Below are 21,526 nucleotides of genomic sequence, written 5' to 3'. Positions count from 1 at the left end.
TGACCCCTCACCTCTTCGTAGCTCCGCCCACAGCTGCCCTCAGGGGAAATACCTGCCCGCAGCGCTGTGAGGAATCCCTCAGACAGAAACTAGAGAGTAGAGACTCAGAAAAAAACAAGCCAGGGGACATCAGGTAGATTTAATCTGGCTGCCTTTCTTTGTGGCTCCTTTCCTCTCTCAGCATGGCCGAGGTTAAATCAGCGAGGGCCATTAGGGAATTAAAGGTATTGATTACGAAGAGACCTGGTTGTGTAGACTGTTTGCTAATGAGTACAAGTGGAGGGCTTTTGTTTAGGGCTTGTCTGGAGGAAGAGGAGAAGATGAATAGCGAGGCAAACTATTTAGCTCTTAAGAGTGAAGGCTCAGAGCCAAATGTAGATCAACGTGGATCTATACAGGTACAATAAACGTTATTTTATTGCTGGATATCATTCAGCAGATAGTGCAATTAAAGCCTTTCCAGTTTTTGAACAAATGTTAGCCCAACCCATTAGAGGAAGTTGGTATGATTTATGACAGGGGGGAAACAACTTTACAGAGTAAAGCTCTTGGCTCTCAGAGACAGGTGAATGCTAATTTCACTTTACCGTCCTCGTAATGATCTGCTTTTATAGATGAGTGACAGCTAGCTAACTGTTGTCAATTCTTCAACAAGCACAAGGTGTAGCTTATCTTGACATTTCAAAAAAGACAGAAGTTTAGGTAAGAATGGGTCCACAATTTGCAAAACCGAAAGAATGCTGAGTCATACTGCTAGCTGCTAGCTTACACCTCTTCTAGCTTTTTGTTATGAAGAATTCCCAAGTTTTTAAACCAGAAAACTGAAGTAATTTATTTCCCCTTTGCCTCCAACCTCTCAAAGACAAATAGTGTGCATTGTTTTTCTTTTTTTTTCATATTTTTTCAACTGGAGAAGCATCAGCAGCCTTACAGCTACAAAACCTAACCTTCACTGAGAAATTCTAACTGCTTGGGAAGGCTTACATAAAATCTAATTGTGTAATATGTACCTAAAAGAACAGATTGGTCACCATGCTAACACGCTAACACTGAAGACACTAATAGGAGACAGCAAAAACATGGAATTTTTCTTTGAAATGGTGTGCTAACTGTCTGGGTACTTAACTGTTTCTCGGAATACCCTCGGAAACCAAAATACATGTTATTTCATTTTAGCCAAAATAAGTATTGTTCTTAGAACAATAGAAATCAGGCTGCAACTGTTTAAAAAGCAATAAGCCCCATATTTTCTGGTCATTAGCATTTCTAGTACTTCTGAATGCTAAAGCTAACGTTTGGTTTTTATTTACAGCTTTCTTCAGGCTAAAGTTAGCGCCAACCAAACCAAATGTAAGTGTATTAGCTCACCTTTCTGGCACTCCTCTGTTTGTATCAATGGCATCTTCATGCTAACATCTAGATTTTGAGCAGTGGTAATGTTTGAAATGCTGTCTGTGTTAGCTTATTGTGTCTTTCTTTGGCATCTTAGTTCAAAGAAGAGCAAGTTTCAGAATTTATTCACCGAAGGGGAGCATAAATAACTTTCCAAATATCATAAAAATCCAGTCCTGTGGTGCTTTATGAAAGTCAGGGTCACCAAAGCCAGTAGACTTGAGTTGAGATTAATATTTGTACCCAGTTTTACAAGGATCCATTTAGTGTTGTTTGCAGAGATACTTCTGCAAGTAGTAAACCATTGGCCACTATTTCACACAGCTAGCTTGACTAGAGAAAAACACTTTTGTTGGTCCCATTGGGTGTCATATCAGTGCCATGTGAACAACTCTTGTAATGATTGTGTCAGAGATTATATTACAAAATATCTAAATCTACAGAGACACCTTAGCTTCAATGAGGACATCATCTACAAAAAAGCCAATTTCAATGAAACATACTCTGGATGCTCATCCTCACTCAAAGATAAATCAGTTTGTTGATTCCCTGACAAGAGCAACACGGAAGCCAAAAATGACAGAGTTTGACAAAGACTGATCTGTTGGATAGACTTCCATGAAATGAACTGTGCAAATTCAAGCGCCCCTGAGGAGCAGTCTTTTGATATCTGTAGTGAGGACTCCATTTGTCGAAGTCGAGTTCCAAGCTGAAAAAAATAGAAAAGTTAATATTTGCCTTGAACAGAGCACATCTTTGATTAACAACCACATGTCTTTCTGTTTGTTCTACTGCAGAACAAAGAGTTTCTTTTTGAAGTCCCAGGACTGTTTTGACTCCAGGAAACAATAAGGGTGCTGTTATGGAGCTCATTATGATTATTGCCATCACAGCAACTTTAGCAGAACGCCTTCTCATGCCCACTGTTTCTATTGATGTCTGGAACTATGATACTGTTCCCGCTCTGTGTGTCCTCTGTATTAATCCTGCATCATGAAGTATTTTTCTACTTTCCTTAAACTAGAGATGCATCAACAGTACCATTCATATTTTATGTAGGTGCCACTCATATTTAAGTAATCAATTTAAAGTCACATGCTCATTGCCCACTGAATTTCAAAGCTCATGTGAAAAGCTTTAGCTGGTTATGAAACTGACTGAATCCAATTTGATTTCTCTCTGTGACCTACAAAATCAAGAGACCTCAAGCAAGCAACAAGATGGATTATTTACAATAATTTTTAATGGTTGTAGCCAATGCCACCGGCTAGATGTCACTCCAAGTGAGTTACGGTGCACTGCAGAAACAGACTTGTTTACAGTTTTCACTGCAGAGATTTACAGTGATGAAGGGAAGTACAATTTAGTGCTTAAACAGCAGGATGAGATTTTTCATCAGGAACCACTGACGACAAATGCACAGGACGAGTTTGGAAAAGAGAAAAGGAGCACCTTTGTCCTCAGAGGGTGTGAGACGCAGCATACATACAACTTTCCATCTCCGTTGTCTACATCAAAATACTGATAAACCTCGCCCCTCTACGAGATGACACAAAATGTTTTTTATGTTTGAGTTGATAGATATAGCTTGATTGTAGAATTATCTACCGTATGCTGTGATTTCACTGAAAGCGATTTCAGGCTAGTGAGAAGAACAGAAACATAGATCTCAGCTTCTTTTTAGGTTAATAGATTGTAAAAAAAATGGACATCATCTTGCTCAGCTCGAAGTGAGGTTGCCACAAAAACTGCTCCCCCGGTGGCTGGCTGCAGTACAGGTTAAAAAAAATCCGGCTTTCCAGTCATTCCAGATGGGCTGTGGTCAAACTTCAAAAAATTAATACACCTCGTAGAAATGTTTCTCACGTCCGATTGTTGTGGTGATTTGAAGATATTATTTGGCTGCATTGTATTCAAGTCCTCTTTTTTTAAGTTTCATTTTCATTAGTTATAAGAGGTTTAAAACGAGGTTTTACATCACGTTTAACTATGATTGGCCGCTGCCAGTCTCGTGTATTTTTTCCAGGGATTGTAAAACATGATTGGAGGTAGAGCCAAGAAGTGATGAAACTCTCAAGAGAAAAATAAAAAAATATTACATTTGTCACCCAGCTCCACTCAGATTCTCCCAGAATCCCTCACAGTCTTTAATGCGCAGACTCTTGCTGCACAACTGCTTCAATGGCTGCGCCTGTGACGGGGGAATTTTGGCTTCGAATGCATACAATGGTAAATGGCGGAGCCACGCTGTCCACTTTGTATACAGTCCATGGTGAGGATAACACCAACATTGACATCAAAATTTTATCATATATATTTATAAAATCTTTTGGCTGTATGCAATTATTGCTAGATAACTGACACAGCTTAGAAGGAACTGGAAGACATTCATGGTTGAGGTCATGCAACGACAATAGTAACACTTAAACATATGTAGCTACGTACAGGTTTTCCTTCACTGATATGCTGCTCAATTATCAACTGTCCGATCAGAAAGAAAGGCGAGTAGTGATGGATGATGGTGATTTAATGTAAAAATATCAACTCTCCTCCTTTATCCAGGCTTGGGATGGGCAAAACTGACCCAAAAGAGGCACGACCATTTGCAAGTAATTTGCCTGCAGTTGCCTGCTCTGGCTGCAGCTGGGAGGGACTGCTGTTCTAGCGAGGATGACTTGTTTGGTTGTGAATGTTTTGGAACTGGGGAGCAGCCAACAGCAGCACCTGCTGCTCATTGAGAAGAGTAGCACTGATAGATGCTTTTACATCAGAGTGTCCAAACTCCAGGAAAAGTGGCTAGATTTGGAAAAACAGCCGCTAGATGGGTCTGAAAAGTTGTTAAACATTAGGGGTGGGAGAATAAATCAAAAATTGATATATTTTTTTTGCAAATTCAAATTCTTCATTTCAGTCTTTGTTTGTAAACTGGATTGGAAAAAAGTTGCCACTTTTCTCCAGCAGAGGGTGAAATGTTTCTCTCTGATTCACACGATGTGAACAGCAAGTGCACGGGAAAATATGGCCCCTGATGTAGTCTGCAGACATTATCATCAGTATTTAACTTTTTCACATGGTCTGGTGTTAAAAAAGCAAACTCAAAATCACATAAACCGTAAATATCAAAGAATCGCAATTAAAATCAAATCGGCACCCCAAAAATCGTGATGGAAGCGAATCCTGAGAATAGCATATCGTCACAGCCCTATTAAACATAGTGACAAAGTTGCTAAGTTAGCAACACTAACAGAGTAGCGCACATGTAGATGATCTGACCTAATAACCAAACTTTACGATGAGTAGCTAGGACACCTGCTGGCAGAGAATGGGAATGCAGAACATTGTATAGAATGATAGCATTATGGCTGTAGCTCTTAATCTGAGCAGCAGCACCATCTAGTGGCAGGTGGCACAACATATGGCCGGTATTTGGGCCAGTTGTAGTAATAGAAGCAGAAATAGAAGAGTGTTGTGGATGACACTGTTTATAGCAATTACAAAATGTTGCAAGACTTTCCTGGAGACTTTGTCACTTTTGTCCTGATAACTTCGACAACCTGCTCCAACTTGACTGATGTTGAATAGAAGCATCCCGCTCTGCTTATCTGACTCCTGTGGTAGCTACAGAGTGTCTCCTCATCTTTTCACCCTGCTTTCAAGTCCCTGGGCTCTCCTTAGTACTCAAGCTGTTTGGTTTGTCAGGGGGAGGCAAAGTGATGCATCACAGCGGCCATTTTTCATCTTCTTCCCCCTGCATTGTTGGGCCCAGTCTCCAAGAAGGCACTAATTATTCATTTAAAGCTCCGGCTCTTCCCTCTTCCCTCTAATTAGATGGTTAGACACTCTCCCAGGGCCCCGGGCTGGGGGCATTGATCTCCTCCATCTCAATCTTGTTGTAACATAGCCCCCACCGCACACACACAAACATGCAGACACACACAGAAATGTTAGACAGAAGAAAAAAAGAGGACAGATACAGTAAACGTGTATGACATATACTGATGCAGCTTACAGTGAAGTCTCTGTCTCACACAAGCAGTGCTCTCATTCTGTCCAATAATAAGACCCTTATTGTCTGACCGTAAACTGTTCCCATCTCCAGCCTGGATAATTTATCATCTCTGTCCAAAAGCAAAGCATAAACCCAACAGAAACACATAATAGCAACTCCCACCTCCTTACAAAACAATACTGTTTCCAGAAAGGGTCGTCTTAGGGGACTTTGTGGCACATTTCTCAGTTTCTCTCCTTGTGTTCTCGCAGGCAAGACTAATCACAGGCTGGATGAAACGCAGCAGCTGTATTTGTTTATGTTTATTGAATATACTGTACTACAAAAGGGGTAATAAATGGGGCTGAGACACAATGAGAGCAAGACAGAGTGGGGAATAAAGGCAGAGGGACAGAGCGGGACGGCGTGAGGAGGAAAACACATAAACATGGAGTGTGATAAGTGTTGTTGCTCTGCTTTGTTGCACGTCACATTCTTGGTTAGACCGTGCATGAACCAGTGTGTGTGTGTGAGTGTGTGTGTTGAATAGTTAACCTGCTGGTGGCTCATTTATGGTTTGGCAGGATTGCTTCCAAGAACATACCTGTGTTGAATTACTCACATCAAGCCTTTTAGCACTTGAGGAATGTGCTTTTAAAACCCTGCCTCTCCTCTTTTGACCCCACAGATTTAACACTTCTCCTTTAATGTGGAGCCACTAATGACTTTTTCTGTCTGTGGTTACACTTTAATTGGATGTTAATAAAGCAGTGCTGCTGCTCTAAGGATGATCATGGCTACAGTGAATGCTTGCTCTTAAACCACTGGTGGTACCTCGCTGACGTTGTGTAGATCAAAACTCACTTTCACTTGGTCCCTGAGGGAATAAACAAGAATCTCCTGGACGTCAAAGTCAGAGTGAGAAAATAATCTATGACAGAAGTTTGTGTCCACAAACATGTTTCAAGGTTAATGAGGCAGAAAAAGAAAACTTTACGATGTTTATCCAATCATCACAGAAGACAAAGCGAGACATTTCTGATATGAAATGCAAACAGTGTTAGAAGATGTGGGCAACATATTGATGAAGAATATATCGACTACACAACACATCTCTTCAGAGATGCTACAAAAACTCAAAGTGTCTGATACTTGTCAAAATATCTCATTACACTGAAAATGAGCCAAACTGACCTGACAAGTCCAGACATGAATCTTATTTCAAGCCAAAATGAAATATTTAACTGAGGGTAATCAGTAGAAACAAAATGTTCTTGATGAGTTTAATCAAATTTCAAATCTCATTTTCATGAAACATATGAAGAATATTTTGCTTCCTGCAATGGCAGACACTTTTTGTCCTTACAGCTGTTCAAATCCATACTTTGTAGCTTTAAGCATCTTAAAAAAGGGATTTGTAAATCTGGAGAATTAACAGAACAGTTACGGTGAAATCGTCTGTCCTTGAACTGGATTGGTTTGACCAAAACAGCTCAGTGCATGACGCATTTCTTGAAAAAACAGCTCTTTCAGTATTTCTGTGTGCTTACTTGTGTGTTTGCAGTTGTGAAATGAGTCCACGCTCTATCTGTTCAGAAACTACTAAACTTGTGAAGTCACAAGTTGAGTAATAAGTTTTACCCAGCTTTGCCTTCAGAGCCATTTTTTTTAAATGAAAGTCTGTCATGGATTTACTCTTAGGATTAGGGATTACTAGGATGTGGAGATGTCATGTTTACACTTAGCTGGATGTTGTTCTGTGTCAAAATTATACAAGTTTAATAATTGACCATTAGGAAAAAATCACATTGCAATTTTGGTTGTTGCTCTGCTTTCACAGTGTCTCCTGTATTCGCCTCTGAGTCCAGTTCAAACGTATGAGGTGAACCATGCTGTCTCTTGCAGACATGTTTTTTGACTTGCTTTCTTGTTGTGATGGTAGCGAGGGATAGGTACCTTTCACATGTGAAACTATACAGTACCGATGCCTGGTACCCGGAAACCGGTACCAGTACTCAATGGTACCAATTTTTCAGTACTTTTTTGTGTGTATGTGGTAAAAAATATAAATTTATTTAATAATGAAATATGTTTTTTTTTCAATCTAACATATTTTTTCTTCAATATATAACCTTGCAATGCTGTGTTCATGTCCTGCGTGGAAAATCGCCTACTCTTCCACTCCCTCACAGTCGTAGTTTAAAGACAGATCATGTCACAGCGGTGCGTCGAACGCTGACCCATATCAAAGGCTCCGCCCATGTGGCCAGCAAACCCGGCCTCCTTTTCAGGTGGACAGATTTGGTGAATCCTTCTTAGCCTCACATATCCCAAGATCATTTTGCATCAACACTGGAGATGATGGATTTTTTTTTTTTTTTTTTTACAATGAATTCCAACAATAAATTCAATTAATTCAGTACTCTAAAAAGCAATCAGAACTATAACAGCTTGCATTTTATACTTTTTATTTTATTATTTTTGTTTATTTTATTTTTTTTATCCAACAACCCCCTAGCGCTCGTTCAAATGTTTAAAATGTACATTGTTGCTGAACTCTTGTACATTGTGGTTCAATAAAGAAAATTATAATAATTAGGTAAAATATTTTTTTATAAAAGTGAAAAAGGGGTCTTGGTTTACGTGTTTGAAAAGTAATGTTAGCCTGACAGGTGAGGGCAGCGCTGTGTAACCTCAAGAGAGACAAACAGGAAATGCTAAATAGACCAGATTGTCTCAATTCACTTTGGCCTTTGTGGTCTACGAAGGCCGAGGTCCTCCGAGGGCTGCAAACCCTGGACTGAGACACAGCTCATGCAAAAGATACAGGTTATAGGAGCTTGTTTGGATTTAAAGAGACATGCACTAAAGCCAGGCTTTAAGGGAAAGGCTGTTTAGATCTGGGCCCTGTTCTACGAAGCAAGTTCAATCTAGCGAGATAGCCTTGGAGCTACCACGCTGAACTGAGCGCGGTAGCCGGCAATCTCGCTACACGGTTTCACGACGCTGGTTATCAACCTCATAAGTGGATCCAGCTAGGCAATGAGTGCGTGCACGCATATAAGGCGGAGCCTGCTGCATCTGACCAATCACGAACATGGAGCAGTCTGGAGCATCAGAGCAGGCCGGAGAGAGAAGGACCGCATACTTCACACAGGAGGAGCAGGAGGTGATCATGAGGAAGTATAACGAGGTGAAACATGTAATTAACGTTAAAAGCAACACCGTCGCCGCTGCTAAAGCACGGAAGGAGTGCTGGCAGAAAATTGCTGACAGTCTAAATGCGTAAGTGTAGTGGTGTAGTGCAAATAAAATATTTTGTGCCATTGTCATCCTGAAATAGCACTGTTCGCCATGCACTTTTACTGTAACATGCAACATACCTAATTTATTTCTTAGATGAATTTATTCATTTGTTCATTCCTATCGTGTTTACATTTTTTGTGTGATATGTAGCCCACATGAGCCCTACATGAATTCCTGTCACAATTTTAATACGGGCAATGAAATATTGTCATGGAACAGAAGTGTTGGCATTGAAGATCTTATTATGGCAATGAGAGTTCTTCATTCCCTTTAACTACCTGTAGGTAGTGTCACATACTACCAACCCCTCCCTGGAAAACCGGTACCTTTCATAAAGGTGGTCATCTGAAAAAGAGAGTGGGTCGGGCTCCGATGTCCACGGGATCCTCTAAGAACGGACAAGCCATTTTTTCGTGAGGGCTCATTGGTCAGTGGGCGGGGTTTTTATAGTCCGCGAGTTCAATCTGGAACCTAACCTGCCCTGGAGTAGGTTAGCCATTCAGCGTACGTTGCCATGGAGACTCGCCTCGCTGAGGAGTGATCCCGTGTCGTAGAACAGGAAATCTGAAACCTATCCTCAAAGCTACCTCGCTAGGCAGTAATCCTGCTTCGTAGAACAGGGCCCAGGTTTGAACTTCATCTGGTGTTTGAGTTATAGAAAGGGTTTGATACGTTACCTTTACCTTCTTTGAGTAATATGAACGTAGCACAAAAAGTGAGGAAATTTGTATTTGGTAGATTATTTCTTTGTTGTAACAATGCTTCTCATAACTCTACTTATAGCCTGTTTATTTTTTAACCCATAAACTTTAAGCTAACTGGTTCCTCTGGTTCTGTGTGTTAAAGTTTTATTTGCCTGTTTGAGTTGTGTGTAGTTTTACTGATAATATGTCATGGCATCACTTTTATTTGTAAGTGAGAGGTAGAGCAGACACAGACAAACCGAGAATAGCCATCAAATGCAAATCTCATTGATTATCTTAAAATAAGGGATGAGTCATAAAGTGATGACACACAACACAGACCAAATAATTACGTAAAAAGAAACTGATTCATTTAAAAGAGAAAAAGTGCAGATGGAGGAGAGGAGAAGTTATTCTGGAAGACAGGCGTACATTTCCCATGACTGCAGTCATTCATTATAGAAACCTCCACAGAGGAGATATCATCCAGGATCTGTGTGGGCGACATCAGTCAGGCTCTTTAAACCGGCCTTTCATGCTCCCACATACAGGATTCCTCAGACGGTTCCTTACAGTCTGTGCAGTGTGTTCTCATTGAGAGAACAGGCCGCTGAACAAACAGAGTAAACTCACAGGGACGATCATTTTACAGTCGAAATAATGAGTAAAGATGACTTTACCTGTTTGTGGGCTGAGGGAGGAAAAGGACTAACATATGCTGAGTGTGGTTTCTGTTAATCCAAAGTGTTTTTCCTATTGGACAAAAGCCAAAGATGCATTTAACGATACAATGTCAGAATCTCGAGGTGATTTTGCATAAATGAAACTTAAACTGGGTTTAGTCTGATTGTAAAACATCATATCTGGAAGATGTCTGATCTCAGAATATGGAGTTCATATATTTTTCCGATATGACTGATGGCTTGTTTTGAATTCCACACATGACATTTCTGATGTCAGCTCCATATTTTTATGCTTCAGTGACAAAGAGTGATGACACGCCACAGATCCGGTAAAAGCTTCAGCCAAATACTAAGTCAACATACGCTATGAGGGCGTCTTTGGATGTTTTGTTTAATGTTTATGTAACGTTTGACACACCTGGACACACTGTATCACTCAAGGGAAACTCTGCCCAACATTGTTATTGTTGTTTCTTTTTGTCTCTTGAGGCCTTTTAAATTAGCCTGTTGGCTTCTCTGCTTGTTTTGACACACCTATTATAATTAAATAATCAGATTTTATGTCATCTGAAATATGTGCAATAAATAAATAAGAATATGTTTGTCTTGATATTAAGCACATATCAATAAATCTCCGTAAAAAGCCACAAAAAAGATGCCGCTTCTTGGGCATTTTGTGTCACTCCACATCAAAGCTGTATTACTTTTACCAAGAAATAAAAAGAATACCAAGAAAATGACACCTGCTGGTGAAGCTGTATTTATAATTAAAACACTAACTAGTCAATTAGGAGGAAATTAAATGGCTGTTTGAATATTCGGCGACTCACGAAGGCAACTTTTCTTGCTCGGATACATAAAACATTTGGTGCTGTAAACTTCTTTAGTTTAAACTCATCTTTATTCATGTAGCATCATTCATACATTATGCAACATTCAGCCCACGGTGCCTCACAAAAGAACAGAGAGACAGTAAATAATAGCAATGGGTGAGAAGAGTTGTGTAAAATAGTAAAAAGTACAAAATAAAACTGGTGCAGTCACATCAATATGATACGATCTGACAAATACTACAAAATAAAAGACTAAAAGGAGAGTTTGCAGCTTGAAAGTCTCTAAGGTATAAACTGTTTGATATAGTTTTTAAATTGAAGACCTTTTTGATTGGTATCAGTGTTTTCAAGGGTGTTTTTTGCATGCATGTGTTTTATTAAAAACATGATATATCATTATGCTGTATCATTTTTTGGGAGATTGTTTGTTTCGGATGTTTAATTCTGAGAAAAATGAAATATAGAGTCTTCAATTTGTGTCGTAATATGTGAAATTAGTCCAACTAAAGATGTAAGATAAGGCAGGTAATGGAAGTTTTAAACAACCTGAAGTCAAGCCAATTTTTTCACTTCTACTGTTCTTAATCAGAAAATTAAAGGCTTAATATTTTAGCAACTCGAGAATAATTTCTGTACTTTTTTTCCCAATGAGTTTTACATTTGCTGCTTTAAGCTTCTGAAATATAAGTCTATTTCCGCATTTTATAGAAAGTGTTTTTATTTTTTATATTTTAGGAAGGTTCCCACACACTGCATTGCTCTCAGTCATAGATTTAGTGGCATATTGTTTTGGTCGGTGTGACCTTCATCAGACGTATCAGACAGTCAGAGGATTGGGCATAACATACAATTAACAGGTACATCACAGAGTTTTACATCATCTGCAAGTTTGGCAAGAGATGCATGGTGCCAATCTGGGCATAAACCTCTATGCCTTTTTTATTTATTTATTTATTTATTTATTTATTTATTTATTTATTTTTGTACTAGGGCTCTTTGCTACTTGATTTGAAATGTTTCCTCTGACGGACTTGCTTTGTTTTTTCTGCATTACCAGTCAACAGGGTATAAAAGCTGACATTTGAAAAGGACTTTATTTTGATGGTAAACATTTAAATGTTTCATAGTTTATATAAATATTAACTTCAGCAATTCAGTGTACTCATTTTTTTGCCTTTTACCCAAACATTACCAGGCTTGTCCCACAGTAGGGCATGCAGGTTGTTATTTAACAGTGGTATCTGTAGGGATGGATACCTTTCACATTTGAAATGATACGGCACCGATGCCCAGTACCTGGCAACTGGTGCTATACCAATTTTTGGTACTTATTTTCATGTGTTTATTTGGTAAAAAATATCAATTTGTTTGATAATAAAATGTATTTTTTTTCAATTCAACATATTTATTCTTCAATATATAGCCTTGAAATGCTGTGTTCATGTCCAGCATGTCACAGTCACAAGGATACATTTAGGTACCTAAATATGGTACCTTTTGATTTTACATGAATGGGTACCCGGTACTTTTGACAGAATTCAGTCGGTACCTATAAAAGTACCTAATATGGTATCCATCCCTAGGTATCGTATCGGTATTTGGACCACAAAAGTTGGATCGGTGCATCCTTACTATAATCCCTAGCAGTGGAAAAACTATAAATGTATAAGTAGGGGCAACCATGCCAAATTGTTTAATTTTTAAATATATTTTTCAGATATACAGACAACAGTAAATAATCAACATCTTTTTCAGAAGGAGGAGGGAAAAACTTATAATAAAATTAATAATAATAATAATATTAATAATAATAAAAATTATTATTATTTTTATTATTATTATTATTAACAATAATAATATTTATTTATTCATTTATTTATTTATTTATTGGTAAGTTAATTAATTAATTTACTTATTTATAATTTATTTTATTTTATTATTTGAATTTTCTACACTACACTTTCCCAGTTTAGGATCAATAAAGTAATTCTAATCTTTTCTATTCTATTCTATTCTATTCTATTCTATTCTATTCTATTCTATTCTATTCTATACCTATGGCTTCAGGCGTGCTGAGATTTTGTATTTATCCTTTTTATTAATAGCTAAAAGTTTAGAGACCTGATTATAAGTCCATTAATTAAAAAGAATCTTGGTTAAATGATAAATTAAATTACTTCTCCTCGGCCCACTCACCAGCTCTTATTTTGCTGTTTTAAATTAATGTTTCATATGATCACAGGCTCTTCCCCCTCCATTATTTCTCCGTCTCTCTCATAAAGCAGACTCAGGCCTGAGTGTGAGTTCATCCCTTCTCCTAAAATCCTCCACTGTTTCATTGTTGATCATAAAACACAGACTTTAAAGGTTCATTGTTCCAGACGGCCTCATATTGTCCCTCTCCCTCTCCGTCTTTCCTCGTCTTTAAAGTGAAAATATGTGTCATGCTGAGCCGGGTGAGAGCGAGCAGACTCTGGTTGTTGGGAGTAAATCTATTTTGAAAAGAGAGAGACACCCAGAGTCCTGTTAAAAAGAAAGAAAGCGCTCTGTTTTTCCCCCTCTGCTTCTTTTGCTCTTTACCCTCCAGATGGCATGGAAATTTATAACTGTAATTATGTTTCCTTAATAACATGTTTGTCCCCTCAGCTCATCAACCTGCTTGCATGCTTGCTGCCAAGTGCACTTGCCAAAGCCTGCCGCTCATGTTTGATGTTGTTGCCTCTATCCCTCCGTGTTGTTCTTTTCTCCCCCCGTCTCCCTCTGATGTGTTTGGGGTCGGCGCTGTTGTTGTGTCTGCCGTTTCCACAGAGGTGTCTCCTTCCCCCTGCCAGACAGACTCCCGTGAACTTTGTTGTTTTGCCTGCTGCCTTTTGTCTGCGTTACAGTAGTGTTGCATTGTGGGAAGGGCAACTGTAACTGCTTTGTTCCCGGCTTAAACAGCACGCTGCCAGGTTGAGATGAGTCTGGCTGCAGTCGAGCCTTGTTTAGCTCTCCGTGTCTGTTTTTTTTACTTTGTGGGAGACTCCCCCTCCCGCTGCGATCTCCTGAGGTTTCCAGAGGTCTGGTCTTGGCTGACTGCAGCGTTTATGCACCTTGTGTTTCCTCCATTTCTCCCCTCTGGCTCATTAAAGTCAAAATTCCACCGACAGCTTTGAAGTGTGTTTGGGAGTTTTTTTTCTTTTATTGTACATGCAGTTATTTGCACTTGTTGCGCCTGCAAAGCAGATGTTTTAAAGAAACAACACTTTGCTCAGGAGTTTTCACGCAGGGAGAATTTGACTCCGGATAAATGCACTCACAAGGAATGTGTGCCGTCTTTTTCCCAAAACCTCTGAGGTTCGCGGCGCGATACGATCCCACCACCTGCTGCTCTCCAGCCAGAGCCTCACAGCCTCTGGGACGAGGAGAGGACAAAGACGGATAAATTGACTGCAGTCTGCAATCTTCTTGTCAAAGCAAAATGAAAAAGGAGCGCTGCTGCCTTTAATCTGGCTGCTGAAGCCCTGCAGTAGCATTTTCCCCTCCGCTTTTCAAAAGCTTCATTGAAGTGGTAGCTGCCTGCCTTGCTCGGAGGGAGGTTGCTGGTTCCCGACCAGGTGTTTATCTGTAGTGTGCTCTCATCTCCCCTCCTGCACACTTCAGTGAGTTAATCCAGCGCATACTTAAGTGAGGGGTAGAAAAAAAAGGTGCTGTTGCAGCATTGTCGTGTCTGACCCTGAAAATATGAAACATTCATATTACTGTCATGTTTGCCTTTAACCTGTCAGATAATCCCGCCCATAATCTCAAGTGTGCGCCCTGGAGTCCTGCTAAATAATTCAAGCAGGCGTATTAATTTCTTTCTGAAGCTCTGGTGTCGATGTTGTTGCATTACACGAGATCTCCTCCTGGTTTGGGGTTTGTTTGAGGAATTTTTCTTCAAGTGTTGAGTCGTCTGTCAAACACATTTACGCCAGCAGCTAATCACGAACGCGGTGGTCACTTCACCCTCAGCAAACGTGGGTGAAACACGAGAAAGAGTGTCTCTTCCTGCCAGTCTGTTTCACTTTATTCCCCCCTCTTTCTCTTTCTCCGTCTCCCTTCCTTCACACATGTCACACTTTTTCCCCCAAAAGCCCTCGGCCTCATTCTTACATAAACAGAGCGAAGCTGCAGCATCTGTTATGAATGTAGTGGAGATTTTTTGAAGCAACCAAACATTTACATTGGCAGCCCCGAAGACAAAGCACATGTGTGGTCTTTGCCGGGGTTACTTCGGTTCGTGGAGGCAGTTTGAGTGATGCCCCTCAACGGTGGTGCTCTAAATATTTTAATGGAGTTGCATGCTAATCCAGCCTCCTTCTTTCTTTTGGAGGATACAAATAAATTCTAAAATTGACTCACGACAGGCTTGTAAAAAATGGTTCAAGTGTTTCTCTGTTTTTTTCTGCCAACAACTGGGAGCCAGTTGTTCGCTGGTGGAACAGGCTGTCATCAGCGAAGCAGGCAGCTTTCAACTTACAAACATTCACAAAAAGAGACGCTAAACTAGTCATAAAACTCCAGAGATATTCTGTTCTAGGACAGCGTGAGCCGGTTAAATCAGGGGGGAAGAGAGTATCTCTGCATGTTGTCAGACTTTAGCAAACAGGTCTCTGTTGTTCCACACGTATAGACATGACACGCTGCTGTGTAATATCTAACTTCTGATCAAATAGATGTCTAGGTGGAGGGGACTGCATTGCAGAATTCTCTGGAAGATTGAATTTGCATCTGTATCTGAGATCAGCAAATAAGCCGACGACAAAGATGTGCAAGAATATTAATGCTGCAGAGTAGCACAGTGCTTGTTTTACAACTTTTATACAGCGCGAAGACGCACAGAAAATGAGAGCAATATGTAAAATGATAAAGACTGAAACAATGCTAAGAGAATAAAACATAAGAGATGCTTAAAAACAAAGTAAAACTAGAGCAGAAAAGTCAAGAAAGTACTCAGATTAAGTGTGTGTTCACACCTGTGGCTTGTTTGCTTTGTTCTGATTCAGGGGCAGAAATGATCCAGCTGTTGTGGTTGTCACTTGGTTTGTTTGTGTTCACAAGGCAAAAGTCTGCTTCGGTCCAAAGTCGTAAACAAATGCCACATGTAGGGATGGGTACTGAGTTTGGTACTTTTGTAGGTACCGACCGAATTCTGTCAAAAATACCAGGTACCAATACATGTAAAATCAAAAGGTACCATGTTTAGGTACCTAAACCCATCTATGTGTCTGTGAGGAGTAGGCAATTTTCCATGCTGGACATGAACCTAGCATTGCAAGTTAAATATATATTGAAGAAAAAATGTGTTGAATTTAAGAAATTTGAGATTTAATTATAATTACATTTTATTAAATTGATATTTTTTACAACATGAGCACAAAAAAGCACTGGAAAATGGTACCATTAAGTACCAATACCGATTGCAAGGCCATTGCATCGGTACCATATCATTTCAAATGTGAAAGGTACCTGTCCCTAGCCACGTGCAATCGATTTTTTTCTATCATTGGTCAGAAATAATACCCAGAAGGAGGGGAGTTTCCTTATAATCATTCATTCATTCATTCATACATGTTCTTACCTGCTCTTCACAGGGAAGAACCGCCATGGAGCAACAATGTATTTGGCCAGTTAGCGTTTATGTGGCTCACGTAGCAGTGTGCTCTATTTCCAAATCCAAATCCACTTTATTTAAATAGCACATTTTAAAAACAGACCAACGTCTCCAGAGTGCTGTACAAAAGCAAAAAACATAAAATAAATAAAACATAAAAAAAATAAAAACATGAATTAAAATGATAAATAAGATAAAATAAATTAAAAGACACAGAGGACCACACAACTCACGTGGTGTTAAAAGCCAGAGATTAAAAGTGGGCCTTAAGACGAGACTTAAAATAGTTCACTGTGGGGGCCATTCGGACGGGGGGGGGCAAAGCGTTCCAGAGTTTGGGACCGACCACAGAGAGAGCCCTGTCCCCTCTGGTTTTAAGTCTCGTCTTAGGCACCACAAGCTGGGACTGGCCCTCAGACCTCAGAGCGCGTGCCGTGATGTAAATTTGGAGGCAGTCTGTGATGTGTTGAGGGGCCAGTCAAAGCTTTAAAAACAGACAAAAGGATCTTAAAAAATCAATTCTAAAATTAACAGGGAGCCAGCCACTATATGATCCTCTTCTTCTGCAGTTGTGGTTGATTCTTCTGCTTCTTCTTCTTCTTCTTCTACTGTTTTGACCGTACAGTTGTCAACCAAGCTCATTACTGCCCCCATCACTACAGTGTGAGCCACAGTTATGAGTCAGTTGTGCCGGTTGCTGTGGCGGTTGTGTTCTCAATGCACACGAACCTCTACTCGAATATAAGCGAGCTGAGACCACCTATTTTTGGCGATTTCCCGCAATGAATCAGGGTTTTGGGGAGGCTGCTCGCTGTTTCAGAACAACTGACCCAAACGATCCAGGTGTAAATACACCCGATGTCATTTTCTCCCAGCTCTTACCCATAGGGGTGGGTACCGAGTTAGGTACTTCTGTGGTGCTGATCATATCCAGTGAAAAGTACCAGGCACTGATTAACATAAAATCAAAAGGTACCATGTTTAGGTACCTAATTGCATCCTTTTGACTGTGAGGGAGGATACCCATCCCTACTTACCTGCTAAAGCATTGGTTCTCAAATGGTTGCAAAGGCATACCTGTCAAGTTTTGGATTTGAAAAAACTGGAAATTTTTCAGCACTTGCTGTGAGCTGTCCCACCACCCCAACCAAGCTCCAGTATCCCTTACTTTTTAAGACAGGAGTATAAGATATCTAAAAAAAACACTTGTTAACAGCTTACTAATTAGTTAGGTGATCAGAATATGATAGGCCTATACCTTTGTTGACATTAAAATGCTGTGAACATTCCTACATTAAAATAAAGCCTAAATGAAAACACAAAAGAGTATATGAAGCACATTTTTTTATTTTACACATTTTCAGTTCATTTACAAGTCAACACATTACAAGTCGCGGTTACAAATCTTACAAAACGCATAACTGTGCCCCAACCTGCTCCTCTTTAGGAAAGAAAATTTGCTGTCCCATTTTTCAAGATATTTACAGGACTTCTTTGTATTTTTTTGGCAAGAATGCCTTCCCTCTCCTCCTGACATTCATCAGTCTCTCTCCTCTGTTTCCCCGGGTTTGTTGTTCCCGCTGTCGTCACTAACCTCGCGACAACTGCCAACCAGGCTACTGCAGGTGGCATTTCTCGCGAGGCTAGTGACAGGAGCTGAGGCAGAGGATTTTTTTTTTTTAATACGGGAGAATTACAGGAAAACAGTTATACGGGATAACAGCGGGAAAGAGGGGTAAACTACGGTAGTTTCCCGGCCAAAACAGGACACTTGACAGCTATGTGAAAAGACTTAATTTCTTTTTTTCCAAGTATCAAAATAAGTGTTGATATTTTTGGTAGGGTCGTAGCAAAGTTTAAATTATGCAACTCTAATAAACTCATGATTTTTTTTTAATGAAAGTTTATTTATTTCAAATAAATGGACTTTTTTTGGTCTTGACAGCTTGAGAAAAACAGGAAACATTGTGAGAATGAAGAGTTACATCTCGTCTGCTCCTGGCTCTCATCTCTCAATAAAGAATCTTTATAAAAAATTCATTTTTCGGCACAGGGACAGGTTTTGGTATCAGAAGTGCTCTGATTTCCCTCCTGCAGAGCAACATACTGGTGTTTGAGAGGGGTTTGGCTGCATACAGGAAAAACAACCTTGCGGAGGACAAAAGGGGAGAATTTATCAGCTATAATACAGTCCCTGATGCCCTCCGCAGCCATTCAGCGTAGATTTAGCTTTGATTTATGTCTCCAAACTGGCATTGAGTGCAGCAAACAAACTGCTCTTAGACCTCGTTTCTCAACACCAGCTTTGTCTCTCCTCTCATTTGGCTGGTTGGACTGTAAACAATGGCAGCACAGTAAAGTCATGGGCAGGAGTCATTAAAGGTGGTTACACCAAAAGCCCTTGAAAGTCCCAGAGGTTGTAACATCATCGGATGATAGCCCATTGGCTCTGGGCTTGACTTAACACCAATCAGATTTGCTCTTTTGTCCTGGTAAAATCCCCGTCTGTTCTGTAAACAGGTCAATCTTTTCAGTAGGAAAGAGCTGAGCTGGAATATTAGATTTGTGCTCTGTCTTTACTGATTTGATTTCCAGGTTTAGGTCGAACTGAGTCCACAAGACCACAAGGACATTTGATTGAAAGCAGGAAGCTTCAAACACACTTTGAACACACACTAAAGATGTGATTGTTCTACATCAAAACTAATTAAGAAATCAAAGTTGTTCGTAAAGGAGCAGAACTGTTTCTTAATGTCACATGCTTTTGATTTCTGCATCCTCGTCTCAGAGCCGCGCTGACGTCTATTTCAGGCACAGCCTTTGCTCTTGTCTTCTCTTAATGAGCTCCACGGTCTGATGGAAAGAAATTGAAATAGACTGAAGAGCTTTCAGGAGGATATTTTTCATACTTGCTGTGGAAATTGCTTTCACGTTGTGTTTGTCAGATTTGTTTCACATCCAAAATGTGGGAATGGAAAAAGAGTGAGGCTATTTGAATCAAAATGAAACAACAAATCACATCAGGGGTACAGACTGCGGGAGACCTCGTCAGCTCTTCCTGTATTATTAAGTTTAATTTGAAAGCTTTGGAGTGTTTAATTACTGAGCTGGATGGAGAGGATTGTAAAGTATTTAATGAACACTCACTGGATTGAGGAAAAAGAGGCTGATTTGTCTGAAAGGTGTCAACATTTGTCTCCAGCCTATCTGGTGTATTTGGTGTGTGATCCACTTCTGATTGTTGGCCTGTTTATGTCATCCGTCCCCAGGTCCCAACTCGCAAACATTTGAGTGTTCAATAGTTGGAACAGCGCTTATAAACAAGGGGTTTAAGAAGAGATTGAAGTCTTATTTACTGTAGCTGCAGGTTTACAAAGTTTGACCAGGAAGAAAACACAAAAATAGAAACTTTGATGCAAAAACTTTTGGACTCACAGGTGAGAATGTGACTTGCCTGCAAAGGATTGAGTGAACAGGAGGTGTTGTTAGCCTAGCAGTTTAAGTTTGTGCACAAGGCTGGCAAGATAGGAATGCTTTTTGTGTGACTCAATTCTACTACGTTTTTTGGGATGCTGATTCGATTTTAATTGCAATTCTTCGATATTTGCGATTTTTGCGATTTTTGCAATTTTTGGTTTGCTGTTTTAACACCAGACCATGTGAAAAAGCTAAATGCTGATGATAATGTCTACAGGAGCCATATTTTCCCATAAAATGCACATCCCGTGAGCCAGAGAGACACATTTCGCCCTCTGCTGGAGAAAATTGGTATTTAATTTTCCAACCCAGTTTTTAAACAGAGACTGAAATTGAAAATTTGAATTTGAAAAAAAAAAATTTTGACAAAGAATCCTGATTTTGACATAGTCAAATGAAAAATCCTGATATATCGCGTACTGATTTTTTTCTCCCACCCCTTGTATCTTCCCTGACTCCTCACTCCCAAAATAGGAAAAAAATTGCCCAGAAATCACAGACTGTATAAAACATGGATGTTTTCTCGCTGACGTCACCCGTCTGTTTCTGAAACGGAAAATGAAGCACATTGGCTATAGCGGCCATATTGTTAGTGGCAAGGGCTTCACGTACAGCCATAGGGCACCTGTCGGTCACGTGACGGCCGCGTTAGAAAAAAATTCACCCCCTGTACAGTGGGTGCCGGTAGTAAAATTAGCGACTCAAACAGGAGACGTTTTTTGAACCAGGCTGTAAATAGGTTAATTTCTGCTTTGAAAACAGCTTTTTTTGGCTTGGTGTGTATGTGATTTCCGCTACTTCCGGAGCCAGCCTCAAGCGAACATTCCAGAAACAGCAGATTTTAGCACTTCAGCATTGTCTCATATTCTGAGACCAGAGGTTGCCCCTTGGGCCGGCCTCATGTGCGGAGGACCTAACTTTTAAAGCAGTTTATGAACTCCAACATTTCACCACACACATCTTGGAAGGACCGAGACGTATTAAATCAAAAAGTGAATCAACTTATAACAGGGTTCCCGCGGATCCTTGAAAAGTCTTTAAAGGCATTGAATTCATTATTCTAAAAATAAGGCCTGAATTGGCATCAAAAAGTCTTAAATCCAAATTTCAAAAGTCTTAAAAATTTGAACACATTGTTAAGATTTATGTAAGTTTGAAGTTTAAAATATATATATATATATATTTATCAATTTTTCTAAATAATTTCCTGATTTACTCTTGTGGCAACATCGCGTAATCACAATAGCGGAACTTAAAAAACGGTGATGTGGTTGCACCAGGAACTTTTAAAGCAGATGAATGTCTTGGTTCTACCTCAGGTGCCTGGGGAGAGAAAAAAATGAGAAAAAATGGCAAAAAAAATTTCCAAAAGTGGCTTAGGAAAATTGATAATGGCAGCAAAATTAAGAATTAAATTTGTAATAAAATTTCAAAAACTATGTAAAAAATCCCAAAATGGTTGTGACAGTGGCCAAAAAAGATGAATGGGGGCAAAATAGGCATAAAGTTGTAAAAATGGGGTTAAAAAA

The 21,526-nt window shown here is 39.6% G+C and overlaps 1 protein-coding gene across 1 annotated transcript in view; it reads left to right on the top strand.

Moving 5' to 3' along the window:
* Nucleotides 1-21,526, top strand: part of kremen1 (kringle containing transmembrane protein 1) — a 110,721-nt gene that overhangs the window by 65,176 nt on the left and 24,019 nt on the right. The window lies entirely within an intron of this gene.

Source organism: Halichoeres trimaculatus, unplaced genomic scaffold (genome assembly GCF_033239565.1).
Source record: "Halichoeres trimaculatus isolate MK-OKI-2021-1 unplaced genomic scaffold, fHalTri1.1 fHalTri1_scaffold_5, whole genome shotgun sequence".
In the NCBI taxonomy this organism is placed as follows: domain Eukaryota; kingdom Metazoa; phylum Chordata; class Actinopteri; order Labriformes; family Labridae; genus Halichoeres; species Halichoeres trimaculatus.
The sequence above is the reverse complement of the archived record's forward strand: the minus strand, read 5'-3'. Positions and strand labels throughout refer to the sequence as shown.